We start from the raw sequence: 26,007 nt of genomic DNA, 5'->3' as shown, positions 1-26,007 counted from the left end.
TTCACTAAAAAAAACTATTAAAAATATGTTAATTATTCAGAATAACTGCTCCAAAACAATCTCCTCGCCGTAAGGTTTCCAACGAGTCATCACTTGTCCCGATCGGACTTTCCACGAAGAATTAATAGGCGTTAGACGGATCGAGCCAACACATTGGAGACGTGTTAAGTAGTAAAACTAGTAAGATCCTTTCAGCAATCGATCATACCACCACTAATGCACCAGAACCCATCAGAACTCTGCAGTTAAGCGTGCTTGGGCGAGAGTAGTACTAAGATGGGTGACCTCTTGGGAAGTCCTCGTGTTGATTGCCTTTTTTGTTTTTTTGCCGATTTGTCTAATGAAGGGCAGCGACGAGTAGTGAAATATATTTGTTTTCACGAGGACTTTATCTTTTTGGACAAAATTCTTTTGAATTATTTTCTAATTTGTTGAAAACCCGGACGCCGGGCATTTAATTGAATATTATAATGCATTTTTAATGTATTTTCACTAAAAAAAACTATTAAAAATATGTTAATTATTCAGAATAACTGCTCCAAAACAATCTCCTCGCCGTAAGGTTTCCAACGAGTCATCACTTGTCCCGATCGGACTTTCCACGAAGAATTAATAGGCGTTAGACGGATCGAGCCAACACATTGGAGACGTGTTAAGTAGTAAAACTAGTAAGATCCTTTCAGCAATCGATCATACCAGCACTAATGCACCAGAACCCATCAGAACTCTGCAGTTAAGCGTGCTTGGGCGAGAGTAGTACTAAGATGGGTGGCCTCTTGGGAAGTCCTCGTGTTGATTGCCTTTTTTGTTTTTTTGCCATTTTTTTTGCTGATTTGTCTAATGAAGGGCAGCGACGAGTAGTGAAATATATTTGTTTTCACGAGGACTTTATCTTTTTGGACAAAATTCTTTTGAATTATTTTCTAATTTGTTGAAAACCCGGACGCCGGGCATTTAATTGAATATTATAATGCATTTTTAATGTATTTTCACTAAAAAAAACTATTAAAAATATGTTAATTATTCAGAATAACTGCTCCAAAACAATCTCCTCGCCGTAAGGTTTCCAACGAGTCATCACTTGTCCCGATCGGACTTTCCACGAAGAATTAATAGGCGTTAGACGGATCGAGCCAACACATTGGAGACGTGTTAAGTAGTAAAACTAGTAAGATCCTTTCAGCAATCGATCATACCAGCACTAATGCACCAGAACCCATCAGAACCCTGCAGTTAAGCGTGCTTGGGCGAGAGTAGTACTAAGATGGGTGACCTCTTGGGAAGTCCTCGTGTTGATTGCCTTTTTTGTTTTTTTGCCATTTTTTTTGCCGATTTGTCTAATGAAGGGCAGCGACGAGTAGTGAAATATATTTGTTTTCACGAGGACTTTATCTTTTTGGACAAAATTCTTTTGAATTATTTTCTAATTTGTTGAAAACCCGGACGCCGGGCATTTAATTGAATATTATAATGCATTTTTAATGTATTTTCACTAAAAAAAACTATTAAAAATATGTTAATTATTCAGAATAACTGCTCCAAAACAATCTCCTCGCCGTAAGGTTTCCAACGAGTCATCACTTGTCCCGATCGGACTTTCCACGAAGAATTAATAGGCGTTAGACGGATCGAGCCAACACATTGGAGACGTGTTAAGTAGTAAAACTAGTAAGATCCTTTCAGCAATCGATCATACCAGCACTAATGCACCAGAACCCATCAGAACTCTGCATTTAAGCGTGCTTGGGCGAGAGTAGTACTAAGATGGGTGACCTATTGGGAAGTCCTCGTGTTGATTTCCTTTTTTGTTTTTTTGCCATTTTTTTTTGCCGATTTGTCTAATGAAGGGCAGCGACGAGTAGTGAAATATATTTGTTTTCACGAGGACTTTATCTTTTTGGACAAAATTCTTTTGAATTATTTTCTAATTTGTTGAAAACCCGGACGCCGGGCATTTAATTGAATATTATAATGCATTTTTAATGTATTTTCACTAAAAAAAACTATTAAAAATATGTTAATTATTCAGAATAACTGCTCCAAAACAATCTCCTCGCCGTAAGGTTTCCAACGAGTCATCACTTGTCCCGATCGGACTTTCCACGAAGAATTAATAGGCGTTAGACGGATCGAGCCAACACATTGGAGACGTGTTAAGTAGTAAAACTAGTAAGATCCTTTCAGCAATCGATCATACCAGCACTAATGCACCAGAACCCATCAGAACTCTGCAGTTAAGCGTGCTTGGGCGAGAGTAGTACTAAGATGGGTAACCTCTTGGGAAGTCCTCGTGTTGATTGCCTTTTTTGTTTTTTTGCCATTTTTTTGCAGATTTGTCTAATGAAGGGCAGCGACGAGTAGTGAAATATATTTGTTTTCACGAGGACTTTATCTTTTTGGACAAAATTCTTTTGAATTATTTTCTAATTTGTTGAAAACCCGGACGCCGGGCATTTAATTGAATATTATAATGCATTTTTAATGTATTTTCACTAAAAAAAACTATTAAAAATATGTTAATAATAACTGCTCCAAAAAAATCTCCTCGCCGTAAGGTTTCCAACGAGTCATCACTTGTCCCGATCGGACTTTCCACGAAGAATTAATAGGCGTTAGACGGATCGAGCCAACACATTGGAGACGTGTTAAGTAGTAAAACTAGTAAGATCCTTTCAGCAATCGATCATACCAGCACTAATGCACCAGAACCCATCAGAACTCTGCAGTTAAGCGTGCTTGGGCGAGAGTAGTACTAAGATGGGTGACCTCTTGGGAAGTCCTCGTGTTGATTGCCTTTTTTGTTTTTTTGCCGATTTGTCTAATGAAGGGCAGCGACGAGTAGTGAAATATATTTGTTTTCACGAGGACTTTATCTTTTTGGACAAAATTCTTTTGAATTATTTTCTAATTTGTTGAAAACCCGGACGCCGGGCATTTAATTGAATATTATAATGCATTTTTAATGTATTTTCACTAAAAAAAACTATTAAAAATATGTTAATTATTCAGAATAACTGCTCCAAAACAATCTCATCGCCGTAAGGTTTCCAACGAGTCATCACTTGTCCCGATCAAACTTTCCACGAAGAATTAATAGGCGTTAGACGGATCGAGCCAACACATTGGAGACGTGTTAAGTAGTAAAACTAGTAAGATCCTTTCAGCAATCGATCATACCAGCACTAATGCACCAGAACCCATCAGAACTCTGCAGTTAAGCGTGCTTGGGCGAGAGTAGTACTAAGATGGGTGACCTCTTGGGAAGTCCTTGTGTTGATTGTTTTTTTTGTTTTTTTGCCATTTTTTTTGCCGATTTGTCTAATGAAGGGCAGCGACGAGTAGTGAAATATATTTGTTTTCACGAGGACTTTATCTTTTTGGACAAAATTCTTTTGAATTATTTTCTAATTTGTTGAAAACCCGGACGCCGGGCATTTAATTGAATATTATAATGCATTTTTAATGTATTTTCACTAAAAAAAACTATTAAAAATATGTTAATTATTCAGAATAACTGCTCCAAAACAATCTCCTCGCCGTAAGGTTTCCAACGAGTCATCACTTGTCCCGATCGGACTTTCCACGAATAATTAATAGGCGTTAGACGGATCGAGCCAACACATTGGAGACGTGTTAAGTAGTAAAACTAGTAAGATCCTTTCAGCAATCGATCATACCAGCACTAATGCACCAGAACCCATCAGAACTCTGCAGTTAAGCGTGCTTGGGCGAGAGTAGTACTAAGATGGGTGACCTCTTTGGAAGTCCTCGTGTTGTTTGCCTTTTTTGTTTTTTTGCCATTTTTTTTGCCGATTTGTCTAATGAAGGGCAGCGACGAGTAGTGAAATATATTTGTTTTCACGAGGACTTTATCTTTTTGGACAAAATTCTTTTGAATTATTTTCTAATTTGTTGAAAACCCGGACGCCGGGCATTTAATTGAATATTATAATGCATTTTTAATGTATTTTCACTAAAAAAAACTATTAAAAATATGTTAATTATTCAGAATAACTGCTCCAAAACAATCTCCTCGCCGTAAGGTTTCCAACGAGTCATCACTTGTCCCGATCGGACTTTCCACGAAGAATTAATAGGCGTTAGACGGATCGAGCCAACACATTGGAGACGTGTTAAGTAGTAAAACTAGTAAGATCCTTTCAGCAATCGATCATACCAGCACTAATGCACCAGAACCCATTAGAACTCTGCAGTTAAGCGTGCTTGGGCGAGAGTAGTACTAAGATGGGTGACCTCTTGGGAAGTCCTCGTGTTGATTGCCTTTTTTGTTTTTTTGCCATTTTTTTTGCCGATTTGTCTAATGAAGGGCAGCGACGAGTAGTGAAATATATTTGTTTTCACGAGGACTTTATCTTTTTGTACAAAATTCTTTTGAATTATTTTCTAACTTGTTGAAAACCCGGACGCCGGGCATTTAATTGAATATTATAATGCATTTTTAATGTATTTTCTCTAAAAAAAACTATTAAAAAGATGTTAATTGTTCAGAATGACTGCTCCAAAACGATCTCCTCGCCGTAAGGTTTCCAACGAGTCATCACTTGTCCTGATCGGACTTTCCACGAAGAATTAATAGGCGTTAGACGGATCGAGCCAACACATTGGAGACGTGTTAAGTAGTAATACTAGTAAGATCCTTTCAGCAATCGATCATACCAGCACTAATGCACCAGAACCCATCAGAACTCTGCAGTTAAGCGTGCTTGGGCGAGAGTAGTACTAAGATGGGTGACCTCTTGGGAAGTCCTCGTGTTGATTGCCTTTTTTGTTTTTTTGCCATTTTTTTGCCGATTTGTCTAATGAAGGGCAGCGACGAGTAGTGAAATATATTTGTTTTCACGAGGACTTTATCTTTTTGGACAAAATTCTTTTGAATTATTTTCTAATTTGTTGAAAACCCGGACGCCGGGCATTTAATTGAATATTATAATGCATTTTTAATGTATTTTCACTAAAAAAAACTATTAAAAATATGTTAATTATTCAGAATAACTGCTCCAAAACAATCTCCTCGCCGTAAGGTTTCCAACGAGTCATCACTTGTCCCGATCGGACTTTCCACGAAGAATTAATAGGCGTTAGACGGATCGAGCCAACACATTGGAGACGTGTTAAGTAGTAAAACTAGTAAGATCCTTTCAGCAATCGATCATACCAGCACTAATGCACCAGAACCCATCAGAACTCTGCAGTTAAGCGTGCTTGGGCGAGAGTAGTACTAAGATGGGTGACCTCTTGGGAAGTCCTCGTGTTGATTGCCTTTTTTGTTTTATTGCCATTTTTTTTGCCGATTTGTCTAATGAAGGGCAGCGACGAGTAGTGAAATATATTTGTTTTCACGAGGACTTTATCTTTTTGGACAAAATTCTTTTGAATTATTTTCTAATTTGTTGAAAACCCGGACGCCGGGCATTTAATTGAATATTATAATGCATTTTTAATGTATTTTCACTAAAAAAAACTATTAAAAATATGTTAATTATTCAGAATAACTGCTCCAAAACAATCTCCTCGCCGTAAGGTTTCCAACGAGTCATCACTTGTCCCGATCGGACTTTCCACGAAGAATTAATAGGCGTTAGACGGATCGAGCCAACACATTGGAGACGTGTTAAGTAGTAAAACTAGTAAGATCCTTTCAGCAATCGATCATACCAGCACTAATGCACCAGAACCCATCAGAACTCTGCAGTTAAGCGTGCTTGGGCGAGAGTAGTACTAAGATGGGTGGCCTCTTGGGAAGTCCTCGTGTTGATTGCCTTTTTTGTTTTTTTGCCATTTTTTTTGCTGATTTGTCTAATGAAGGGCAGCGACGAGTAGTGAAATATATTTGTTTTCACGAGGACTTTATCTTTTTGGACAAAATTCTTTTGAATTATTTTCTAATTTGTTGAAAACCCGGACGCCGGGCATTTAATTGAATATTATAATGCATTTTTAATGTATTTTCACTAAAAAAAACTATTAAAAATATGTTAATTATTCAGAATAACTGCTCCAAAACAATCTCCTCGCCGTAAGGTTTCCAACGAGTCATCACTTGTCCCGATCGGACTTTCCACGAAGAATTAATAGGCGTTAGACGGATCGAGCCAACACATTGGAGACGTGTTAAGTAGTAAAACTAGTAAGATCCTTTCAGCAATCGATCATACCAGCACTAATGCGCCAGAACCCATCAGAACTCTGCAATTAAGCGTGCTTGGGCGAGAGTAGTACTAAGATGGGTGACCTCTTGGGAAGTCCTCGTGTTGATTGCCTTTTTTGTTTTTTTGCCATTTTTTTTGCCGATTTGTCTAATGAAGGGCAGCGACGAGTAGTGAAATATATTTGTTTTCACGAGGACTTTATCTTTTTGGACAAAATTCTTTTGAATTATTTTCTAATTTGTTGAAAACCCGGACGCCGGGCATTTAATTGAATATTATAATGCATTTTTAATGTATTTTCACTAAAAAAAACTATTAAAAATATGTTAATTATTCAGAATAACTGCTCCAAAACAATCTCCTCGCCGTAAGGTTTCCAACGAGTCATCACTTGTCCCGATCGGACTTTCCACGAAGAATTAATAGGCGTTAGACGGATCGAGCCAACACATTGGAGACGTGTTAAGTAGTAAAACTAGTAAGATCCTTTCAGCAATCGATCATACCAGCACTAATGCACCAGAACCCATCAGAACTCTGCATTTAAGCGTGCTTGGGCGAGAGTAGTACTAAGATGGGTGACCTATTGGGAAGTCCTCGTGTTGATTTCCTTTTTTGTTTTTTTGCCATTTTTTTTTGCCGATTTGTCTAATGAAGGGCAGCGACGAGTAGTGAAATATATTTGTTTTCACGAGGACTTTATCTTTTTGGACAAAATTCTTTTGAATTATTTTCTAATTTGTTGAAAACCCGGACGCCGGGCATTTAATTGAATATTATAATGCATTTTTAATGTATTTTCACTAAAAAAAACTATTAAAAATATGTTAATTATTCAGAATAACTGCTCCAAAACAATCTCCTCGCCGTAAGGTTTCCAACGAGTCATCACTTGTCCCGATCGGACTTTCCACGAAGAATTAATAGGCGTTAGACGGATCGAGCCAACACATTGGAGACGTGTTAAGTAGTAAAACTAGTAAGATCCTTTCAGCAATCGATCATACCAGCACTAATGCACCAGAACCCATCAGAACTCTGCAGTTAAGCGTGCTTGGGCGAGAGTAGTACTAAGATGGGTGACCTCTTGGGAAGTCCTCGTGTTGATTGCCTTTTTTGTTTTTTTGCCATTTTTTTTGCCGATTTGTCTAATGAAGGGCAGCGACGAGTAGTGAAATATATTTGTTTTCACGAGGACTTTATCTTTTTGGACAAAATTCTTTCGAATTATTTTCTAATTTGTTGAAAACCCGGACGCCGGGCATTTAATTGAATATTATAATGCATTTTTAATGTATTTTCACTAAAAAAAACTATTAAAAATATGTTAATTATTCAGAATAACTGCTCCAAAACAATCTCCTCGCCGTAAGGTTTCCAACGAGTCATCACTTGTCCCGATCGGACTTTCCACGAAGAATTAATAGGCGTTAGACGGATCGAGCCAACACATTGGAGACGTGTTAAGTAGTAAAACTAGTAAGATCCTTTCAGCAATCGATCATACCAGCACTAATGCACCAGAACCCATCAGAACTCTGCAGTTAAGCGTGCTTGGGCGAGAGTAGTACTAAGATGGGTGACCTCTTGGGAAGTCCTCGTGTTGATTGCCTTTTTTGTTTTTTTGCCATTTTTTTTGCCGATTTGTCTAATGAAGGGCAGCGACGAGTAGTGAAATATATTTGTTTTCACGAGGACTTTATCTTTTTGGACAAAATTCTTTTGAATTATTTTCTAATTTGTTGAAAACCCGGACGCCGGGCATTTAATTGAATATTATAATGCATTTTTAATGTATTTTCACTAAAAAAAACTATTAAAAATATGTTAATTATTCAGAATAACTGCTCCAAAACAATCTCCTCGTCGTAAGGTTTCCAACGAGTCATCACTTGTCCCGATCGGACTTTCCACGAAGAATTAATAGGCGTTAGACGGATCGAGCCAACACATTGGAGACGTGTTAAGTAGTAAAACTAGTAAGATCCTTTCAGCAATCGATCATACCAGCACTAATGCACCAGAACCCATCAGAACTCTGCAGTTAAGCGTGCTTGGGCGAGAGTAGTACTAAGATGGGTGACCTCTTGGGAAGTCCTCGTGTTGATTGCCTTTTTTGTTTTTTTGCCATTTTTTTTGCCGATTTGTCTAATGAAGGGCAGCGACGAGTAGTGAAATATATTTGTTTTCACGAGGACTTTATCTTTTTGGACAAAATTCTTTTGAATTATTTTCTAATTTGTTGAAAACCCGGACGCCGGGCATTTAATTGAATATTATAATGCATTTTTAATGTATTTTCACTAAAAAAAACTATTAAAAATATGATAATTATTCAGAATAACTGCTCCAAAACAATCTCCTCGCCGTAAGGTTTCCAACGAGTCATCACTTGTCCCGATCGGACTTTCCACGAAGAATTAATAGGCGTTAGACGGATCGAGCCAACACATTGGAGACGTGTTAAGTAGTAAAACTAGTAAGATCCTTTCAGCAATCGATCATACCAGCACTAATGCACCAGAACCCATCAGAACTCTGCAGTTAAGCGTGCTTGGGCGAGAGTAGTACTAAGATGGGTGACCTCTTGGGAAGTCCTCGTGTTGATTGCCTTTTTTGTTTTTTTGCCATTTTTTTTGCCGATTTGTCTAATGAAGGGCAGCGACGAGTAGTGAAATATATTTGTTTTCACTAGGACTTTATCTTTTTGGACAAAATTCTTTTGAATTATTTTCTAATTTGTTGAAAACCCGGACGCCGGGCATTTAATTGAATATTATAATGCATTTTTAATGTATTTTCACTAAAAAAACTATTAAAAATATGTTAATTATTCAGAATAACTGCTCCAAAACAATCTCCTCGCCGTAAGGTTTCCAACGAGTCATCACTTGTCCCGATCGGACTTTCCACGGAAAATTAATAGGCGTTAGACGGATCGAGCCAACACATTGGAGACGTGTTAAGTAGTAAAACTAGTAAGATCCTTTCAGCAATCGATCATACCAGCACTAATGCACCAGAACCCATCAGAACTCTGCAGTTAAACGTGCTTGGGCGAGAGTAGTACTAAGATGGGTGACCTCTTGGGAAGTCCTCGTGTTGATTGCCTTTTTTGTTTTTTTGCCATTTTTTTTGCCGATTTGTCTAATGAAGGGCAGCGACGAGTAGTGAAATATATTTGTTTTCACGAGGACTTTATCTTTTTGGACAAAATTCTTTTGAATTATTTTCTAATTTGTTGAAAACCCGGACGCCGGGCATTTAATTGAATATTATAATGCATTTTTAATGTATTTTCACTAAAAAGAACTATTAAAAATATGTTAATTATTCAGAATAACTGCTCCAAAACAATCTCCTCGCCGTATGGTTTCCAACGAGTCATCACTTGTCCCGATCGGACTTTCCACGAAGAATTAATAGGCGTTAGACGGATCGAGCCAACACATTGGAGACGTGTTAAGTAGTAAAACTAGTAAGATCCTTTCAGCAATCGATCATACCAGCACTAATGCACCAGAACCCATCAGAACTCTGCAGTTAAGCGTGCTTGGGCGAGAGTAGTACTAAGATGGGTGACCTCTTGGGAAGTCCTCGTGTTGATTGCCTTTTTTGTTTTTTTGCCATTTTTTTGCCGATTTGTCTAATGAAGGGCAGCGACGAGTAGTGAAATATATTTGTTTTCACGAGGACTTTATCTTTTTGGACAAAATTCTTTTGAATTATTTTCTAATTTGTTGAAAACCCGGACGCCGGGCATTTAATTGAATATTATAATGCATTTTTAATGTATTTTCACTAAAAAAAACTATTAAAAATATGTTAATTATTCAGAATAACTGCTCCAAAACAATCTCCTCGCCGTAAGGTTTCCAACGAGTCATCACTTGTCCCGATCGGACTTTCCACGAAGAATTAATAGGCGTTAGACGGATCGAGCCAACACATTGGAGACGTGTTAAGTAGTAAAACTAGTAAGATCCTTTCAGCAATCGATCATACCAGCACTAATGCACCAGAACCCATCAGAACTCTGCAGTTAAGCGTGCTTGGGCGAGAGTAGTACTAAGATGGGTGACCTCTTGGGAAGTCCTCGTGTTGATTGCCTTTTTGGTTTTTTTGCCATTTTTTTTGCCGATTTGTCTAATGAAGGGCAGCGACGAGTAGTGAAATATATTTGTTTTCACGAGGACTTTATCTTTTTGGACAAAATTCTTTTGAATTATTTTCTAATTTGTTGAAAACCCGGACGCCGGGCATTTAATTGAATATTATAATGCATTTTTAATGTATTTTCACTAAAAAAAACTATTAAAAATATGTTAATTATTCAGAATAACTGCTCCAAAACAATCTCCTCGCCGTAATGTTTCCAACGAGTCATCACTTGTCCCGATCGGACTTTCCACGAAGAATTAATAGGCGTTAGACGGATCGAGCCAACACATTGGAGACGTGTTAAGTAGTAAAACTAGTAAGATCCTTTCAGCAATCGATCATACCAGCACTAATGCACCAGAACCCATCAGAACTCTGCAGTTAAGCGTGCTTGGGCGAGAGTAGTACTAAGATGGGTGACCTCTTGGGAAGTCCTCGTGTTGATTGCCTTTTTTGTTTTTTTGCCATTTTTTTTGCCGATTTGTCTAATGAAGGGCAGCGACGAGTAGTGAAATATATTTGTTTTCACGAGGACTTTATCTTTTTGGACAAAATTCTTTTGAATTATTTTCTAATTTGTTGAAAACCCGGACGCCGGGCATTTAATTGAATATTATAATGCATTTTTAATGTATTTTCACTAAAAAAAACTATTAAAAATATGTTAATTATTCAGAATAACTGCTCCAAAACAATCTCCTCGTCGTAAGGTTTCCAACGAGTCATCACTTGTCCCGATCGGACTTTCCACGAAGAATTAATAGGCGTTAGACGGATCGAGCCAACACATTGGAGACGTGTTAAGTAGTAAAACTAGTAAGATCCTTTCAGCAATCGATCATACCAGCACTAATGCACCAGAACCCATCAGAACTCTGCAGTTAAGCGTGCTTGGGCGAGAGTAGTACTAAGATGGGTGACCTCTTGGGAAGTCCTCGTGTTGATTGCCTTTTTTGTTTTTTTGCCATTTTTTTTGCCGATTTGTCTAATGAAGGGCAGCGACGAGTAGTGAAATATATTTGTTTTCACGAGGACTTTATCTTTTTGGACAAAATTCTTTTGAATTATTTTCTAATTTGTTGAAAACCCGGACGCCGGGCATTTAATTGAATATTATAATGCATTTTTAATGTATTTTCACTAAAAAAAACTATTAAAAATATGTTAATTATTCAGAATAACTTCTCCAAAACAATCTCCTCGCCGTAAGGTTTCCAACGAGTCATCACTTGTCCCGATCGTACTTTCCACGAAGAATTAATAGGCGTTAGACGGATCGAGCCAACACATTGGAGACGTGTTAAGTAGTAAAACTAGTAAGATCCTTTCAGCAATCGATCATACCAGCACTAATGCACCAGAACCCATCAGAACTCTGCAGTTAAGCGTGCGTGGGCGAGAGTAGTACTAAGATGGGTGACCTCTTGGGAAGTCCTCGTGTTGATTGCCTTTTTTGTTTTTTTGCCATTTTTTTTGCCGATTTGTCTAATGAAGGGCAGCGACGAGTAGTGAAATATATTTGTTTTCACGAGGACTTTATCTTTTTGGACAAAATTCTTTTGAATTATTTTCTAATTTGTTGAAAACCCGGACGCCGGGCATTTAATTGAATATTATAATGCATTTTTAATGTATTTTCACTAAAAAAAAACTATTAAAAATATGTTAATTATTCAGAATAACTGCTCCAAAACAATCTCCTCGCCGTAAGGTTTCCAACGAGTCATCACTTGTCCCGATCGGACTTTCCACGAAGAATTAATAGGCGTTAGACGGATCGAGCCAACACATTGGAGACGTGTTAAGTAGTAAAACTAGTAAGATCCTTTCAGCAATCGATCATACCAGCACTAATGCACCAGAACCCATCAGAACTCTGCAATTAAGCGTGCTTGGGCGAGAGTAATACTAAGATGGGTGACCTCTTGGGAAGTCCTCGTGTTGATTGCCTTTTTTGTTTTTTTGCCATTTTTTTTTGCCGATTTGTCTAATGAAGGGCAGCGACGAGTAGTGAAATATATTTGTTTTCACGAGGACTTTATCTTTTTGGACAAAATTCTTTTGAATTATTTTCTAATTTGTTGAAAACCCGGACGCCGGGCATTTAATTGAATATTATAATGCATTTTAATGTATTTTCACTAAAAAAAACTATTAAAAATATGTTAATTATTCAGAATAACTGCTCCAAAACAATCTCCTCGCCGTAAGGTTTCCAACGAGTCATCACTTGTCCCGATCGGACTTTCCACGAAGAATTAATAGGCGTTAGACGGATCGAGCCAACACATTGGAGACGTGTTAAGTAGTAAAACTAGTAAGATCCTTTCAGCAATCGATCATACCAGCACTAATGCACCAGAACCTATCAGAACTCTGCAGTTAAGCGTGCTTGGGCGAGAGTAGTACTAAGATGGGTGACCTCTTGGGAAGTCCTCGTGTTGATTGCCTTTTATGTTTTTTTGCCATTTTTTTGCCGATTTGTCTAATGAAGGGCAACGACGAGTAGTGAAATATATTTGTTTTCACGAGGACTTTATCTTTTTGGAAAAAATTCTTTTGAATTATTTTCTAATTTGTTGAAAACCCGGACGCCGGGCATTTAATTGAATATTATAATGCATTTTTAATGTATTTTCACTAAAAAAAACTATTAAAAATATGTTAATTATTCAGAATAACTGCTCCAAAACAATCTCCTCGCCGTAAGGTTTCCAACGAGTCATCACTTGTCCCGATCGGACTTTCCACGAAGAATTAATAGGCGTTAGACGGATCGAGCCAACACATTGGAGACGTGTTAAGTAGTAAAACTAGTAAGATCCTTTCAGCAATCGATCATACCAGCACTAATGCGCCAGAACCCATCAGAACTCTGCAATTAAGCGTGCTTGGGCGAGAGTAGTACTAAGATGGGTGACCTCTTGGGAAGTCCTCGTGTTGATTGCCTTTTTTGTTTTTTTGCCATTTTTTTTGCCGATTTGTCTAATGAAGGGCAGCGACGAGTAGTGAAATATATTTGTTTTCACGAGGACTTTATCTTTTTGGACAAAATTCTTTTGAATTATTTTCTAATTTGTTGAAAACCCGGACGCCGGGCATTTAATTGAATATTATAATGCATTTTTAATGTATTTTCACTAAAAAAAACTATTAAAAATATGTTAATTATTCAGAATAACTGCTCCAAAACAATCTCCTCGCCGTAAGGTTTCCAACGAGTCATCACTTGTCCCGATCGGACTTTCCACGAAGAATTAATAGGCGTTAGACGGATCGAGCCAACACATTGGAGACGTGTTAAGTAGTAAAACTAGTAAGATCCTTTCAGCAATCGATCATACCAGCACTAATGCACCAGAACCCATCAGAACTCTGCAGTTAAGCGTGCTTGGGCGAGAGTAGTACTAAGATGGGTGACCTCTTGGGAAGTCCTCGTGTTGATTGCCTTTTTTGTTTTTTTGCCATTTTTTTTGCCGATTTGCCATTTTTTTTGCCGATTTGTCTAATGAAGGGCAGCGACGAGTAGTGAAATATATTTGTTTTCACGAGGACTTTATCTTTTTGGACAAAATTCTTTTGAATTATTTTCTAATTTGTTGAAAACCCGGACGCCGGGCATTTAATTGAATATTATAATGCATTTTTAATGTATTTTCACTAAAACAAATAATTAAAAATATGTTAATTATTCAGAATAACTGCTCCAAAACAATCTCCTCGCCGTAAGGTTTCCAACGAGTCATCACTTGTCCCGATCGGACTTTCCACGAAGAATTAATAGGCGTAAGACGGATCGAGCCAACACATTGGAGACGTGTTAAGTAGTAAAACTAGTAAGATCCTTTCAGCAATCGATCATACCAGCACTAATGCACCAGAACCCATCAGAACTCTGCAGTTAAGCGTGCTTGGGCGAGAGTAGTACTAAGATGGGTGACCTCTTGGGAAGTCCTCGTGTTGATTGCCTTTTTTGTTTTTTTGCCATTTTTTTGCCGATTTGTCTAATGAAGGGCAGCGATGAGTAGTGAAATATATTTGTTTTCACGAGGACTTTATCTTTTTGGACAAAATTCTTTTGAATTATTTTCTAATTTGTTGAAAACCCGGACGCCGGGCATTTAATTGAATATTATAATGCATTTTTAATGTATTTTCACTAAAAAAAACTATTAAAAAGATGTTAATTATTCAGAATAACTGCTCCAAAACAATCTCCTCGCTGTAAGGTTTCCAACGAGTCATCACTTGTCCCGATCGGACTTTCCACGAAGAATTAATAGGCGTTAGACGGATCGAGCCAACACATTGGAGACGTGTTAAGTAGTAAAACTAGTAAGATCCTTTCAGCAATCGATCATACCAGCACTAATGCACCAGAACCCATCAGAACTCTGCAGTTAAGCGTGCTTGGGCGAGAGTAGTACTAAGATGGGTGACCTCTTGGGAAGTCCTCGTGTTGATTGCCTTTTTTGTTTTTTTGCCATTTTTTTTGCCGATTTGTCTAATGAAGGGCAGCGACGAGTAGTGAAATATATTTGTTTTCACGAGGACTTTATCTTTTTGGACAAAATTCTTTTGAATTATTTTCTAATTTGTTGAAAACCCGGACGCCGGGCATTTAATTGAATATTATAATGCATTTTTAATGTATTTTCACTAAAAAAAACTATTAAAAATATGTTAATTATTCAGAATAACTGCTCCAAAACAATCTCCTCGCCGTAAGGTTTCCAACGAGTCATCACTTGTCCCGATCGGACTTTCCACGAAGAATTAATAGGCGCTAGACGGATCGAGCCAACACATTGGAGACGTGTTAAGTAGTAAAACTAGTAAGATCCTTTCAGCAATCGATCATACCAGCACTAATGCACCAGAACCCATCAGAACTCTGCAGTTAAGCGTGCTTGGGCGAGAGTAGTACTAAGATGGGTGACCTCTTGGGAAGTCCTCGTGTTGATTGCCTTTTTTGTTTTTTTGCCATTTTTTTTGCCGATTTGTCTAATGAAGGGCAGCGACGAGTAGTGAAATATATTTGTTTTCACGAGGACTTTATCTTTTTGGACAAAATTCTTTTGAATTATTTTCTAACTTGTTGAAAACCCGGACGCCGGGCATTTAATTGAATATTATAATGCATTTTTAATGTATTTTCACTAAAAAAAACTATTAAAAATATGTTAATTATTCAGAATAACTGCTCCAAAACAATCTCCTCGCCGTAAGGTTTCCAACGAGTCATCACTTGTCCCGATCGGACTTTCCACGAAGAATTAATAGGCGTTAGACGGATCGAGCCAACACATTGGAGACGTGTTAAGTAGTAAAACTAGTAAGATCCTTTCAGCAATCGATCATACCAGCACTAATGCACCAGAACCCATCAGAACTCTGCAGTTAAGCGTGCTTGGGCGAGAGTAGTACTAAGATGGGTGACCTCTTGGGAAGTCCTCGTGTTGATTGCCTTTTTTGTTTTTTTGCCATTTTGTCTAATGAAGGGCAGCGACGAGTAGTGAAATATATTTGTTTTCACGAGGACTTTATCTTTTTGGACAAAATTCTTTTGAATTATTTTCTAATTTGTTGAAAACCCGGACGCCGGGCATTTAATTGAATATTATAATGCATTATTAATGTATTTTCACTAAAAAACTATTAAAAATATGTTAATTATTCAGAATAACTGCTCCAAAACAATCTCCTCGCCGTAAGGTTTCCAACGAGTCATCACTTGTCCCGATCGGACTTTCCACGAAGAATTAATAGGCGTTAGACGGATCGAGCCAACACATTGGAGACGTGTTAAGTAGTAAAACTAGTAAGATCCTTTCAGCAATCGATCATACCAGCACTAATGCACCAGAACCCATCAGAACTCTGCAGTTAAGCGTGCTTGGGCGAGAGTAGTACTAAGATGGGTGACCTCTTGGGAAGTCCTCGTGTTGATTGCCTTTTTTGTTTTTTTGCCATTTTTTTTGCCGATTTGTCTAATGAAGGGCAGCGACGAGTAGTGAAATATATTTGTTTTCACGAGGACTTTATCTTTTTGGACAAAATTCTTTTGAATTATTTTCTAATTTGTTGAAAACACGGACGCCGGGCATTTAATTGAATATTATAATGCATTTTTAATGTATTTTCACTAAAAAAAACTATTAAAAATATGTTAATTATTCAGAATAACTGCTCCAAAACAATCTCCTCGCCGTAAGGTTTCCAACGAGTCATCACTTGTCCCGATCGGACTTTCCACGAAGAATTAATAGGCGTTAGACGGATCGAGCCAACACATTGGAGACGTGTTAAGTAGTAAAACTAGTAAGATCCTTTCAGCAATCGATCATACCAGCACTAATGCACCAGAACTCATCAGAACTCTGCAGTTAAGCGTGCTTGGGCGAGAGTAGTACTAAGATGGGTGACCTCTTGGGAAGTCCTCGTGTTGATTGCCTTTTTTGTTTTTTTGCCATTTTTTTTTGCCGATTTGTCTAATGAAGGGCAGCGACGAGTAGTGAAATATATTTGTTTTCACGAGGACTTTATCTTTTTGGACAAAATTCTTTCGAATTATTTTCTAATTTGTTGAAAACCCGGACGCCGGGCATTTAATTGAATATTATAATGCATTTTTAATGTATTTTCACTAAAAAAAACTATTAAAAATATGTTAATTATTCAGAATAACTGCTCCAAAACAATCTCCTCGCCGTAAGGTTTCCAACGAGTCATCACTTGTCCCGATCGGACTTTCCACGAAGAATTAATAGGCGTTAGACGGATCGAGCCAACACATTGGAGACGTGTTAAGTAGTAAAACTAGTAAGATCCTTTCAGCAATCGATCATACCAGCACTAATGCACCAGAACCCATCAGAACTCTGCAGTTAAGCGTGCTTGGGCGAGAGTAGTACTAAGATGGGTGGCCTCTTGGGAAGTCCTCGTGTTGATTGCCTTTTTTGTTTTTTTGCCATTTTTTTTGCTGATTTGTCTAATGAAGGGCAGCGACGAGTAGTGAAATATATTTGTTTTCACGAGGACTTTATCTTTTTGGACAAAATTCTTTTGAATTATTTTCTAATTTGTTGAAAACCCGGACGCCGGGCATTTAATTGAATATTATAATGCATTTTTAATGTATTTTCACTAAAAAAAACTATTAAAAATATGTTAATTATTCAGAATAACTGCTCCAAAACAATCTCCTCGCCGTAAGGTTTCCAACGAGTCATCACTTGTCCCGATCGGACTTTCCACGAAGAATTAATAGGCGTTAGACGGATCGAGCCAACACATTGGAGACGTGTTAAGTAGTAAAACTAGTAAGATCCTTTCAGCAATCGATCATACCAGCACTAATGCACCAGAACCCATCAGAACTCTGCAGTTAAGCGTGCTTGGGCGAGAGTAGTACTAAGATGGCTGACCTCTTGGGAAGTCCTCGTGTTGATTGCCTTTTTTGTTTTTTTTGCCATTTTTTTTGCCGATTTGTCTAATGAAGGGCAGCGACGAGTAGTGAAATATATTTGTTTTCACGAGGACTTTATCTTTTTGGACAAAATTCTTTTGAATTATTTTCTAATTTGTTGAAAACCCGGACGCCGGGCATTTAATTGAATATTATAATGCATTTTTAATGTATTTTCACTAAAAAAACTATTAAAAATATGTTAATTATTCAGAATAACTGCTCCAAAACAATCTCCTCGCCGTAAGGTTTCCAACGAGTCATCACTTGTCCCGATCGGACTTTCCACGAAGAATTAATAGGCGTTAGACGGATCGAGCCAACACATTGGAGACGTGTTAAGTAGTAAAACTAGTAAGATCCTTTCAGCAATCGATCATACCAGCACTAATGCACCAGAACCCATCAGAACTCTGTAGTTAAGCGTGCTTGGGCGAGAGTAGTACTAAGATGGGTGACCTCTTGGGAAGTCCTCGTGTTGATTGCCTTTTTTGTTTTTTTGCCATTTTTTTTTGCCGATTTGTCTAATGAAGGGCAGCGACGAGTAGTGAAATATATTTGTTTTCACGAGGACTTTATCTTTTTGGACAAAATTCTTTTGAATTATTTTCTAATTTGTTGAAAACCCGGACGCCGGGCATTTAATTGAATATTATAATGCATTTTTAATGTATTTTCACTAAAAAAAACTATTAAAAATATGTTAATTATTCAGAATAACTGCTCCAAAACAATCTCCTCGCCGTAAGGTTTCCAACGAGTCATCACTTGTCCCGATCGGACTTTCCACGAAGAATTAATAGGCGTTAGACGGATCGAGCCAACACATTGGAGACGTGTTAAGTAGTAAAACTAGTAAGATCCTTTCAGCAATCGATCATACCATCACTAATGCACCAGAACCCATCAGAACTTTGCAGTTAAGCGTGCTTGGGCGAGAGTAGTACTAAGATGGGTTACCTCTTGGGAAGTCCTCGTGTTGATTGCCTTTTTTGTTTTTTTGCCATTTTTTTTGCCGATTTGTCTAATGAAGGGCAGCGACGAGTAGTGAAATATATTTGTTTTCACGAGGACTTTATCTTTTTGGACAAAATTCTTTTGAATTATTTTCTAATTTGTTGAAAACCCGGACGCCGGGCATTTAATTGAATATTATAATGCATTTTTAATGTATTTTCACTAAAAAAACTATTAAAAATATGTTAATTATTCAGAATAACTGCTCCAAAACAATCTCCTCGCCGTAAGGTTTCCAACGAGTCATCACTTGTCCCGATCGGACTTTCCACGAAGAATTAATAGGCGTTAGACGGATCGAGCCAACACATTGGAGACGTGTTAAGTAGTAAAACTAGTAAGATCCTTACTGCAATCGATCATACCAGCACTAATGCACCAGAACCCATCAGAACTCTGCAGTTAAGCGTGCTTGGGCGAGAGTAGTACTAAGATGGGTGACCTCTTGGGAAGTCCTCATGTTGATTGCCTTTTTTGTTTTTTTTGCCGATTTGTCTAATGAAGGGCAGCGACGAGTAGTGAAATATATTTGTTTTCACGAGGACTTTATCTTTTTGGACATAATTCTTTTGAATTATTTTCTAATTTGTTGAAAACCCGGACGCCGGGCATTTAATTGAATATTATAATGCATTTTTAATGTATTTTCACTAAAAAAAACTATTAAAAATATGTTAATTATTCAGAATAACTGCTCCAAAACAATCTCCTCGCCGTAAGGTTTCCAACGAGTCATCACTTGTCCCGATCGGACTTTCCACGGAAAATTAATAGGCGTTAGACGGATCGAGCCAACACATTGGAGACGTGTTAAGTAGTAAAACTAGTAAGATCCGTTCAGCAATCGATCATACCAGCACTAATGCACCAGAACCCATCAGAACTCTGCAGTTAAGCGTGCTTGGGCGAGAGTAGTACTAAGATGGGTGACCTCTTGGGAAGTCCTCGTGTTGATTGCCTTTTTTGTTTTTTTGCCATTTTTTTTGCCGATTTGTCTAATGAAGGGCAGCGACGAGTAGTGAAATATATTTGTTTTCACGAGGACTTTGTCTTTTTGGACAAAATTCTTTTGAATTATTTTCTAATTTGTTGAAAACCCGGACGCCAGGCATTTAATTGAATATTATAATGCATTTTTAATGTATTTTCACTAAAAAAAACTATTAAAAATATGTTAATTATTCAGAATAACTGCTCCAAAACAATATCCTCGCCGTAAGGTTTCCAACGAGTCATCACTTGTCCCGATCGGACTTTCCACGAAGAATTAATAGGCGTTAGACGGATCGAGCCAACACATTGGAGACGTGTTAAGTAGTAAAACTAGTAAGATCCTTTCAGCAATCGATCATACCAGCACTAATGCACCAGAACCCATCAGAACTCTGCAGTTAAGCGTGCTTGGGCGAGAGTAGTACTAAGATGGGTGACCTCTTGGGAAGTCCTCGTGTTGATTGCCTTTTTTGTTTTTTTGCCGATTTGTCTAATGAAGGGCAGCGACGAGTAGTGAAATATATTTGTTTTCACGAGGACTTTATCTTTTTGGACAAAATTCTTTTGAATTATTTTCTAATTTGTTGAAAACCCGGACACCGGGCATTTAATTGAATATTATAATGCATTTTTAATGTATTTTCACTAAAAAAAACTATTAAAAATATGTTAATTATTCAGAATAACTGCTCCAGAACAATCTCCTCGCCGTAAGGTTTCCAACGAGTCATCACTTGTCCCGATCGGACTTTCCACGAAGAATTAATAGGCGTTAGACGGATCGAGCCAACACATTGGAGACGTGTTAAGTAGTAAAACTAGTAAGATCCTTTCAGCAATCGATCATACCAGCACTAATGCACCAGAACCCATCAGAACTCTGCAGTTAAGCGTGCTTGGGCGAGAGTAGTACTAAGATGGGTGACCTCTTGGGAAGTCCTCGTGTTGATTGCCTTTTTTGTTTTTTTGCCATTTTTTTTGCCGATTTGTCTAATGAAGGGCAGCGACGAGTAGTGAAATATATTTTTTTTCACGAGGACTTTATCTTTTTGGACAAAATTCTTTTGAATTATTTTCTAATTTGTTGAAAACCCGGACGCCGGGCATTTAATTGAATATTATAATGCATTATTAATGTATTTTCACTAAAAAAAACTATTAAAAATATGTTAATTATTCAGAATAACTGCTCCAAAACAATCTCCTCGCCGTAAGGTTTCCAACGAGTCATCACTTGTCCCGATCGGACTTTCCACGAAGAATTAATAGGCGTTAGACGGATCGAGCCAACACATTGGAGACGTGTTAATTAGTAAAACTAGTAAGATCCTTTCAGCAATCGATCATACCAGCACTAATGCACCAGAACCCATCAGAACTCTGCAGTTAAGCGTGCTTGGGCGAGAGTAGTACTAAGATGGGTGACCTCTTGGGAAGTCCTCGTGTTGATTGCCTTTTTTGTTTTTTTGCCATTTTTTTTGCCGATTTGTCTAATGAAGGGCAGCGACGAGTAGTGAAATATATTTGTTTTCACGAGGACTTTATCTTTTTGGAAAAAATTCTTTTGAATTATTTTCTAATTTTTTGAAAACCCGGACGCCGGGCATTTAATTGAATATTATAATGCATTTTTAATGTATTTTCACTAAATAAACTATTAAAAAGATGTTAATTATTCAGAATAACTGCTCCAAAACAATCTCCTCGCCGTAAGGTTTCCAACGAGTCATCACTTGTCCCGATCGGACTTTCCACGAAGAATTAATAGGCGTTAGACGGATCGAGCCAACACATTGGAGACGTGTTAATTAGTAAAACTAGTAAGATCCTTTCAGCAATCGATCATACCAGCACTAATGCACCAGAACCCATCAGAACTCTGCAGTTAAGCGTGCTTGGGCGAGAGTAGTACTAAGATGGGTGACCTCTTGGGAAGTCCTCGTGTTGATTGCCTTTTTTGTTTTTTTGCCATTTTTTTTGCCGATTTGTCTAATGAAGGGCAGCGACGAGTAGTGAAATATATTTGTTTTCACGAGGACTTTATCTTTTTGGACAAAATTCTTTTGAATTATTTTCTAATTTGTTGAAAACCCGGACGCCGGGCATTTAATTGAATATTATAATGCATTTTTAATGTATTTTCACTAAAAAAAACTATTAAAAATATGTTAATTATTCAGAATAACTGCTCCAAAACAATCTCCTCGCCGTAAGGTTTTCAACGAGTCATCACTTGTCCCGATCGGACTTTCCACGAAGAATTAATAGGCGTTAGACGGATCGAGCCAACACATTGGAGACGTGTTAAGTAGTAAAACTAGTAAGATCCTTTCAGCAATCGATCATACCAGCACTAATGCACCAGAACCCATCAGAACTCTACAGTTAAGCGTGCTTGGGCGAGAGTAGTACTAAGATGGGTGACCTCTTGGGAAGTCCTCGTGTTGATTGCCTTTTTTGTTTTTTTGCCGATTTGTCTAATGAAGGGCAGCGACGAGTAGTGAAATATATTTGTTTTCACGAGGACTTTATCTTTTTGGACAAAATTCTTTTGAATTATTTTCTAATTTGTTGAAAACCCGGACGCCGGGCATTTAATTGAATATTATAATGCATTTTTAATGTATTTTCACTAAAAAAAACTATTAAAAATATGTTAATTATTCAGAATAACTGCTGCAAAACAATCTCCTCGCCGTAAGGTTTCCAACGAGTCATCACTTGTCCCGATCGGACTTTCCACGAAGAATTAATAGGCGTTAGACGGATCGAGCCAACACATTGGAGACGTGTTAAGTAGTAAAACTAGTAAGATCCTTTCAGCAATCGATCATACCAGCACTAATGCACCAGAACCCATCAGAACTCTGCAGTTAAGCGTGCTTGGGCGAGAGTAGTACTAAGATGGGTGACCTCTTGGGAAGTCCTTGTGTTGATTGCCTTTTTTGTTTTTTTGCCATTTTTTTTGCCGATTTGTCTAATGAAGGGCAGCGACGAGTAGTGAAATATATTTGTTTTCACGAGGACTTTATCTTTTTGGACAAAATTCTTTTGAATTATTTTCTAATTTGTTGAAAACCCGGACGTCGGGCATTTAATTGAATATTATAATGCATTTTTAATGTATTTTCACTAAAAAAAACTATTAAAAATATGTTAATTATTCAGAATAACTGCTCCAAAACAATCTCCTCGCCGTAAGGTTTCTAACGAGTCATCACTTGTCCCGATCGGACTTTCCACGGAGAATTAATAGGCGTTAGACGGATCGAGCCAACACATTGGAGACGTGTTAAGTAGTAAAACTAGTAAGATCCTTTCAGCAATCGATCATACCAGCACTAATGCACCAGAACCCATCATAACTCTGCAGTTAAGCGTGCTTGGGCGAGAGTAGTACTAAGATGGGTGACCTCTTGGGAAGTCCTCGTGTTGATTGCCTTTTTTGTTTTTTTGCCATTTTTTTTGCCGATTTGTCTAATGAAGGGCAGCGACGAGTAGTGAAATATATTTGTTTTCACGAGGACTTTATCTTTTTGGACAAAATTCTTTTGAATTATTTTCTAATTTGTTGAAAACCCGGACGCCGGGCAATTAATTGAATATTATAATGCATTTTTAATGTATTTTCACTAAAAAAAACTATTAAAAATATGTTAATTATTCAGAATAACTGCTCCAAAACAATCTCCTCGCCGTAAGGTTTCCAACGAGTCATCACTTGTCCCGATCGGACTTTCCACGAAGAATTAATAGGCGTTAGACGGATCGAGCCAACACATTGGAGACGTGTTAAGTAGTAAAACTAGTAAGATCCTTTCAGCAATCGATCATACCAGCACTAATGCACCAGAACCCATCAGAACTCTGCAGTTAAGCGTGCTTGGGCGAGAGTAGTACTAAGATGGGTGACCTCTTGGGAAGTCCTCGTGTTGATTGCCTTTTTTGTTTTTTTGCCATTTTTTTTGCCGATTTGTCTAATGAAGGGCAGCGACGAGTAGTGAAATATATTTGTTTTCACGAGGACTTTATCTTTTTGGACAAAATTCTTTCGAATTATTTTCTAATTTGTTGAAAACCCGGACGCCGGGCATTTAATTGAATATTATAATGCATTTTTAATGTATTTTCACTAAAAAAAACTATTAAAAATATGTTAATTATTCAGAATAACTGCTCCAAAACAATCTCCTCGCCGTAAGGTTTCCAACGAGTCATCACTTGTCCCGATCGGACTTTCCACGAAGAATTAATAGGCGTTAGACGGATCGAGCCAACACATTGGAGACGTGTTAAGTAGTAAAACTAGTAAGATCCTTTCAGCAATCGATCATACCAGCACTAATGCACCAGAACCCATCAGAACTCTGCAGTTAAGCGTGCTTGGGCGAGAGTAGTACTAAGATGGGTGACCTCTTGGGAAGTCCTCGTGTTGATTGCCTTTTTTGTTTTTTTGCCATTTTTTTTGCCGATTTGTCTAATGAAGGGCAGCGACGAGTAGTGAAATATATTTGTTTTCACGAGGACTTTATCTTTTTGGACAAAATTCTTTTGAATTATTTTCTAATTTGTTGAAAACCCGGACGCCGGGCATTTAATTGAATATTATAATGCATTTTTAATGTATTTTCACTAAAAAAAACTATTAAAAATATGTTAATTATTCAGAATAACTGCTCCAAAACAATCTCCTCGCGTAAGGTTTCCAACGAGTCATCACTTGTCCCGATCGGACTTTCCACGAAGAATTAATAGGCGTTAGACGGATCGAGCCAACACATTGGAGACGTGTTAAGTAGTAAAACTAGTAAGATCCTTTCAGCAATCGATCATACCAGCACTAATGCACCAGAACCCATCAGAACTCTGCAGTTAAGCGTGCTTGGGCGAGAGTAGTACTAAGATGGGTGACCTCTTGGGAAGTCCTCGTGTTGATTGCCTTTTTTGTTTTTTTGCCATTTTTTTTGCCGATTTGTCTAATGAAGGGCAGCGACGAGTAGTGAAATATATTTGTTTTCACGAGGACTTTATCTTTTTGGACAAAATTCTTTTGAATTATTTTCTAATTTGTTGAAAACCCGGACGCCGGGCATTTAATTGAATATTATAATGCATTTTTAATGTATTTTCACTAAAAAAAACTATTAAAAATATGTTAATTATTCAGAATAACTGCTCCAAAACAATCTCCTCGCCGTAAGGTTTCCAACGAGTCATCACTTGTCCCGATCGGACTTTCCACGAAGAATTAATAGGCGTTAGACGGATCGAGCCAACACATTGGAGACGTGTTAAGTAGTAAAACTAGTAAGATCCTTTCAGCAATCGATCATACCAGGACTAATGATCCAGAACCCATCAGAACTCTGCAGTTAAGCGTGCTTGGGCGAGAGTAGTACTAAGATGGGTGACCTCTTGGGAAGTCCTTGTGTTGATTGCCTTTTTTGTTTTTTTGCCATTTTTTTTGCCGATTTGTCTAATGAAGGGAAGCGACGAGTAGTGAAATATATTTGTTTTCACGAGGACTTTATCTTTTTGGACAAAATTCTTTTGAATTATTTTCTAATTTGTTGAAACCCGGACGCCGGGCATTTAATTGAATATTATAATGCATTTTTAATGTATTTTCACTAAAAAAACTATTAAAAATTTGTTGATTGTTCAGAATAACTGCTCCAAAACAATCTCCTCGCCGTAAGGTTTCCAACGAGTCATCACTTGTCCCGATCGGACTTTCCACGAAGAATTAATAGGCGTTAGACGGATCGAGCCAACACATTGGAGACGTGTTAAGTAGTAAAACTAGTAAGATCTTTTCAGCAATCGATCATACCAGCACTAATGCACCAGAACCCATCAGAACTCTGCAGTTAAGCGTGCTTGGGCGAGAGTAGTACTAAGATGGGTGACCTCTTGGGAAGTCCTCGTGTTGATTGGCTTTTTTGTTTTTTTGCCATTTTTTTTGCCGATTTGTCTAATGAAGGGCAGCGACGAGTAGTGAAATATATTTGTTTTCACGAGGACTTTATCTTTTTGGACAAAATTCTTTTGAATTATTTTCTAATTTGTTGAAACCCGGACGCCGGGCATTTAATTGAATATTATAATGCATTTTTAATGTGTTTTCACTAAAAAACTATTAAAAAGATGTTAATTATTCAGAATAACTGCTCCAAAACAATCTCCTCGCCGTAAGGT

General features: G+C 37.7%; 52 non-coding genes across 52 annotated transcripts; all 52 read left to right on the top strand.

The window, feature by feature from the left end:
• Window positions 1-194: 194 nt before the first annotated feature.
• On the top strand, window positions 195-313 carry LOC113343218. Its single transcript, XR_003357102.1, has one exon. It is a non-coding gene; the product is annotated as a 5S ribosomal RNA (ribosomal RNA).
• A 369-nt stretch (window positions 314-682) lies between these two features.
• Window positions 683-801, top strand: LOC113342836. The gene has a single exon (XR_003356882.1). It is a non-coding gene; the product is annotated as a 5S ribosomal RNA (ribosomal RNA).
• Window positions 802-1,182: 381 nt separating this feature from the next.
• On the top strand, window positions 1,183-1,301 carry LOC113343212. The gene has a single exon (XR_003357098.1). It is a non-coding gene; the product is annotated as a 5S ribosomal RNA (ribosomal RNA).
• Window positions 1,302-1,682: 381 nt separating this feature from the next.
• LOC113343829 lies at window positions 1,683-1,801 on the top strand. Its single transcript, XR_003357433.1, has one exon. It is a non-coding gene; the product is annotated as a 5S ribosomal RNA (ribosomal RNA).
• Window positions 1,802-2,183: 382 nt separating this feature from the next.
• On the top strand, window positions 2,184-2,302 carry LOC113342756. Its single transcript, XR_003356825.1, has one exon. It is a non-coding gene; the product is annotated as a 5S ribosomal RNA (ribosomal RNA).
• A 373-nt stretch (window positions 2,303-2,675) lies between these two features.
• Window positions 2,676-2,794, top strand: LOC113342234. The gene has a single exon (XR_003356534.1). It is a non-coding gene; the product is annotated as a 5S ribosomal RNA (ribosomal RNA).
• A 369-nt stretch (window positions 2,795-3,163) lies between these two features.
• LOC113343038 lies at window positions 3,164-3,282 on the top strand. The gene has a single exon (XR_003356999.1). It is a non-coding gene; the product is annotated as a 5S ribosomal RNA (ribosomal RNA).
• A 381-nt stretch (window positions 3,283-3,663) lies between these two features.
• On the top strand, window positions 3,664-3,782 carry LOC113343131. The gene has a single exon (XR_003357056.1). It is a non-coding gene; the product is annotated as a 5S ribosomal RNA (ribosomal RNA).
• Window positions 3,783-4,163: 381 nt separating this feature from the next.
• On the top strand, window positions 4,164-4,282 carry LOC113342689. Its single transcript, XR_003356782.1, has one exon. It is a non-coding gene; the product is annotated as a 5S ribosomal RNA (ribosomal RNA).
• Window positions 4,283-4,663: 381 nt separating this feature from the next.
• LOC113342184 lies at window positions 4,664-4,782 on the top strand. The gene has a single exon (XR_003356504.1). It is a non-coding gene; the product is annotated as a 5S ribosomal RNA (ribosomal RNA).
• A 380-nt stretch (window positions 4,783-5,162) lies between these two features.
• LOC113342126 lies at window positions 5,163-5,281 on the top strand. The gene has a single exon (XR_003356420.1). It is a non-coding gene; the product is annotated as a 5S ribosomal RNA (ribosomal RNA).
• A 381-nt stretch (window positions 5,282-5,662) lies between these two features.
• Window positions 5,663-5,781, top strand: LOC113342827. The gene has a single exon (XR_003356873.1). It is a non-coding gene; the product is annotated as a 5S ribosomal RNA (ribosomal RNA).
• Window positions 5,782-6,162: 381 nt separating this feature from the next.
• Window positions 6,163-6,281, top strand: LOC113343420. The gene has a single exon (XR_003357239.1). It is a non-coding gene; the product is annotated as a 5S ribosomal RNA (ribosomal RNA).
• Window positions 6,282-6,662: 381 nt separating this feature from the next.
• LOC113343825 lies at window positions 6,663-6,781 on the top strand. Its single transcript, XR_003357432.1, has one exon. It is a non-coding gene; the product is annotated as a 5S ribosomal RNA (ribosomal RNA).
• Window positions 6,782-7,163: 382 nt separating this feature from the next.
• Window positions 7,164-7,282, top strand: LOC113342074. The gene has a single exon (XR_003356375.1). It is a non-coding gene; the product is annotated as a 5S ribosomal RNA (ribosomal RNA).
• A 381-nt stretch (window positions 7,283-7,663) lies between these two features.
• Window positions 7,664-7,782, top strand: LOC113342029. The gene has a single exon (XR_003356336.1). It is a non-coding gene; the product is annotated as a 5S ribosomal RNA (ribosomal RNA).
• A 381-nt stretch (window positions 7,783-8,163) lies between these two features.
• On the top strand, window positions 8,164-8,282 carry LOC113341983. Its single transcript, XR_003356306.1, has one exon. It is a non-coding gene; the product is annotated as a 5S ribosomal RNA (ribosomal RNA).
• Window positions 8,283-8,663: 381 nt separating this feature from the next.
• Window positions 8,664-8,782, top strand: LOC113341920. The gene has a single exon (XR_003356217.1). It is a non-coding gene; the product is annotated as a 5S ribosomal RNA (ribosomal RNA).
• A 380-nt stretch (window positions 8,783-9,162) lies between these two features.
• On the top strand, window positions 9,163-9,281 carry LOC113342714. The gene has a single exon (XR_003356797.1). It is a non-coding gene; the product is annotated as a 5S ribosomal RNA (ribosomal RNA).
• A 381-nt stretch (window positions 9,282-9,662) lies between these two features.
• LOC113341861 lies at window positions 9,663-9,781 on the top strand. Its single transcript, XR_003356192.1, has one exon. It is a non-coding gene; the product is annotated as a 5S ribosomal RNA (ribosomal RNA).
• Window positions 9,782-10,161: 380 nt separating this feature from the next.
• LOC113341796 lies at window positions 10,162-10,280 on the top strand. Its single transcript, XR_003356142.1, has one exon. It is a non-coding gene; the product is annotated as a 5S ribosomal RNA (ribosomal RNA).
• A 381-nt stretch (window positions 10,281-10,661) lies between these two features.
• On the top strand, window positions 10,662-10,780 carry LOC113341734. The gene has a single exon (XR_003356114.1). It is a non-coding gene; the product is annotated as a 5S ribosomal RNA (ribosomal RNA).
• A 381-nt stretch (window positions 10,781-11,161) lies between these two features.
• On the top strand, window positions 11,162-11,280 carry LOC113341660. The gene has a single exon (XR_003356078.1). It is a non-coding gene; the product is annotated as a 5S ribosomal RNA (ribosomal RNA).
• A 381-nt stretch (window positions 11,281-11,661) lies between these two features.
• LOC113342803 lies at window positions 11,662-11,780 on the top strand. Its single transcript, XR_003356860.1, has one exon. It is a non-coding gene; the product is annotated as a 5S ribosomal RNA (ribosomal RNA).
• Window positions 11,781-12,162: 382 nt separating this feature from the next.
• Window positions 12,163-12,281, top strand: LOC113343680. Its single transcript, XR_003357361.1, has one exon. It is a non-coding gene; the product is annotated as a 5S ribosomal RNA (ribosomal RNA).
• A 381-nt stretch (window positions 12,282-12,662) lies between these two features.
• On the top strand, window positions 12,663-12,781 carry LOC113343015. Its single transcript, XR_003356982.1, has one exon. It is a non-coding gene; the product is annotated as a 5S ribosomal RNA (ribosomal RNA).
• Window positions 12,782-13,161: 380 nt separating this feature from the next.
• Window positions 13,162-13,280, top strand: LOC113343414. Its single transcript, XR_003357237.1, has one exon. It is a non-coding gene; the product is annotated as a 5S ribosomal RNA (ribosomal RNA).
• A 381-nt stretch (window positions 13,281-13,661) lies between these two features.
• LOC113341596 lies at window positions 13,662-13,780 on the top strand. Its single transcript, XR_003356008.1, has one exon. It is a non-coding gene; the product is annotated as a 5S ribosomal RNA (ribosomal RNA).
• A 401-nt stretch (window positions 13,781-14,181) lies between these two features.
• LOC113341548 lies at window positions 14,182-14,300 on the top strand. Its single transcript, XR_003355986.1, has one exon. It is a non-coding gene; the product is annotated as a 5S ribosomal RNA (ribosomal RNA).
• Window positions 14,301-14,680: 380 nt separating this feature from the next.
• On the top strand, window positions 14,681-14,799 carry LOC113341468. Its single transcript, XR_003355945.1, has one exon. It is a non-coding gene; the product is annotated as a 5S ribosomal RNA (ribosomal RNA).
• A 381-nt stretch (window positions 14,800-15,180) lies between these two features.
• On the top strand, window positions 15,181-15,299 carry LOC113341404. The gene has a single exon (XR_003355924.1). It is a non-coding gene; the product is annotated as a 5S ribosomal RNA (ribosomal RNA).
• A 381-nt stretch (window positions 15,300-15,680) lies between these two features.
• LOC113341340 lies at window positions 15,681-15,799 on the top strand. Its single transcript, XR_003355901.1, has one exon. It is a non-coding gene; the product is annotated as a 5S ribosomal RNA (ribosomal RNA).
• A 367-nt stretch (window positions 15,800-16,166) lies between these two features.
• On the top strand, window positions 16,167-16,285 carry LOC113341269. Its single transcript, XR_003355849.1, has one exon. It is a non-coding gene; the product is annotated as a 5S ribosomal RNA (ribosomal RNA).
• A 381-nt stretch (window positions 16,286-16,666) lies between these two features.
• Window positions 16,667-16,785, top strand: LOC113342751. Its single transcript, XR_003356824.1, has one exon. It is a non-coding gene; the product is annotated as a 5S ribosomal RNA (ribosomal RNA).
• A 382-nt stretch (window positions 16,786-17,167) lies between these two features.
• Window positions 17,168-17,286, top strand: LOC113342820. Its single transcript, XR_003356869.1, has one exon. It is a non-coding gene; the product is annotated as a 5S ribosomal RNA (ribosomal RNA).
• A 381-nt stretch (window positions 17,287-17,667) lies between these two features.
• LOC113342952 lies at window positions 17,668-17,786 on the top strand. Its single transcript, XR_003356930.1, has one exon. It is a non-coding gene; the product is annotated as a 5S ribosomal RNA (ribosomal RNA).
• A 381-nt stretch (window positions 17,787-18,167) lies between these two features.
• Window positions 18,168-18,286, top strand: LOC113342643. Its single transcript, XR_003356772.1, has one exon. It is a non-coding gene; the product is annotated as a 5S ribosomal RNA (ribosomal RNA).
• A 382-nt stretch (window positions 18,287-18,668) lies between these two features.
• Window positions 18,669-18,787, top strand: LOC113343873. The gene has a single exon (XR_003357456.1). It is a non-coding gene; the product is annotated as a 5S ribosomal RNA (ribosomal RNA).
• A 380-nt stretch (window positions 18,788-19,167) lies between these two features.
• Window positions 19,168-19,286, top strand: LOC113343198. Its single transcript, XR_003357093.1, has one exon. It is a non-coding gene; the product is annotated as a 5S ribosomal RNA (ribosomal RNA).
• Window positions 19,287-19,656: 370 nt separating this feature from the next.
• LOC113341182 lies at window positions 19,657-19,775 on the top strand. Its single transcript, XR_003355809.1, has one exon. It is a non-coding gene; the product is annotated as a 5S ribosomal RNA (ribosomal RNA).
• A 381-nt stretch (window positions 19,776-20,156) lies between these two features.
• On the top strand, window positions 20,157-20,275 carry LOC113341099. The gene has a single exon (XR_003355777.1). It is a non-coding gene; the product is annotated as a 5S ribosomal RNA (ribosomal RNA).
• A 369-nt stretch (window positions 20,276-20,644) lies between these two features.
• LOC113341061 lies at window positions 20,645-20,763 on the top strand. Its single transcript, XR_003355753.1, has one exon. It is a non-coding gene; the product is annotated as a 5S ribosomal RNA (ribosomal RNA).
• Window positions 20,764-21,144: 381 nt separating this feature from the next.
• Window positions 21,145-21,263, top strand: LOC113341035. The gene has a single exon (XR_003355736.1). It is a non-coding gene; the product is annotated as a 5S ribosomal RNA (ribosomal RNA).
• Window positions 21,264-21,643: 380 nt separating this feature from the next.
• On the top strand, window positions 21,644-21,762 carry LOC113340970. The gene has a single exon (XR_003355699.1). It is a non-coding gene; the product is annotated as a 5S ribosomal RNA (ribosomal RNA).
• A 381-nt stretch (window positions 21,763-22,143) lies between these two features.
• On the top strand, window positions 22,144-22,262 carry LOC113342915. Its single transcript, XR_003356918.1, has one exon. It is a non-coding gene; the product is annotated as a 5S ribosomal RNA (ribosomal RNA).
• Window positions 22,263-22,631: 369 nt separating this feature from the next.
• Window positions 22,632-22,750, top strand: LOC113342734. The gene has a single exon (XR_003356811.1). It is a non-coding gene; the product is annotated as a 5S ribosomal RNA (ribosomal RNA).
• A 381-nt stretch (window positions 22,751-23,131) lies between these two features.
• Window positions 23,132-23,250, top strand: LOC113343600. Its single transcript, XR_003357317.1, has one exon. It is a non-coding gene; the product is annotated as a 5S ribosomal RNA (ribosomal RNA).
• Window positions 23,251-23,631: 381 nt separating this feature from the next.
• Window positions 23,632-23,750, top strand: LOC113345313. The gene has a single exon (XR_003358065.1). It is a non-coding gene; the product is annotated as a 5S ribosomal RNA (ribosomal RNA).
• Window positions 23,751-24,131: 381 nt separating this feature from the next.
• Window positions 24,132-24,250, top strand: LOC113345253. Its single transcript, XR_003358047.1, has one exon. It is a non-coding gene; the product is annotated as a 5S ribosomal RNA (ribosomal RNA).
• A 380-nt stretch (window positions 24,251-24,630) lies between these two features.
• LOC113345241 lies at window positions 24,631-24,749 on the top strand. The gene has a single exon (XR_003358044.1). It is a non-coding gene; the product is annotated as a 5S ribosomal RNA (ribosomal RNA).
• Window positions 24,750-25,130: 381 nt separating this feature from the next.
• Window positions 25,131-25,249, top strand: LOC113343904. The gene has a single exon (XR_003357461.1). It is a non-coding gene; the product is annotated as a 5S ribosomal RNA (ribosomal RNA).
• A 379-nt stretch (window positions 25,250-25,628) lies between these two features.
• LOC113343007 lies at window positions 25,629-25,747 on the top strand. Its single transcript, XR_003356980.1, has one exon. It is a non-coding gene; the product is annotated as a 5S ribosomal RNA (ribosomal RNA).
• The last annotated feature ends 260 nt before the right edge of the window (window positions 25,748-26,007 follow it).

Source organism: Papaver somniferum, chromosome 1, assembly GCF_003573695.1.
Source record: "Papaver somniferum cultivar HN1 chromosome 1, ASM357369v1, whole genome shotgun sequence".
Taxonomy (NCBI): Eukaryota; Viridiplantae; Streptophyta; class Magnoliopsida; order Ranunculales; family Papaveraceae; genus Papaver; species Papaver somniferum.
The sequence above is the reverse complement of the archived record's forward strand: the minus strand, read 5'-3'. Positions and strand labels throughout refer to the sequence as shown.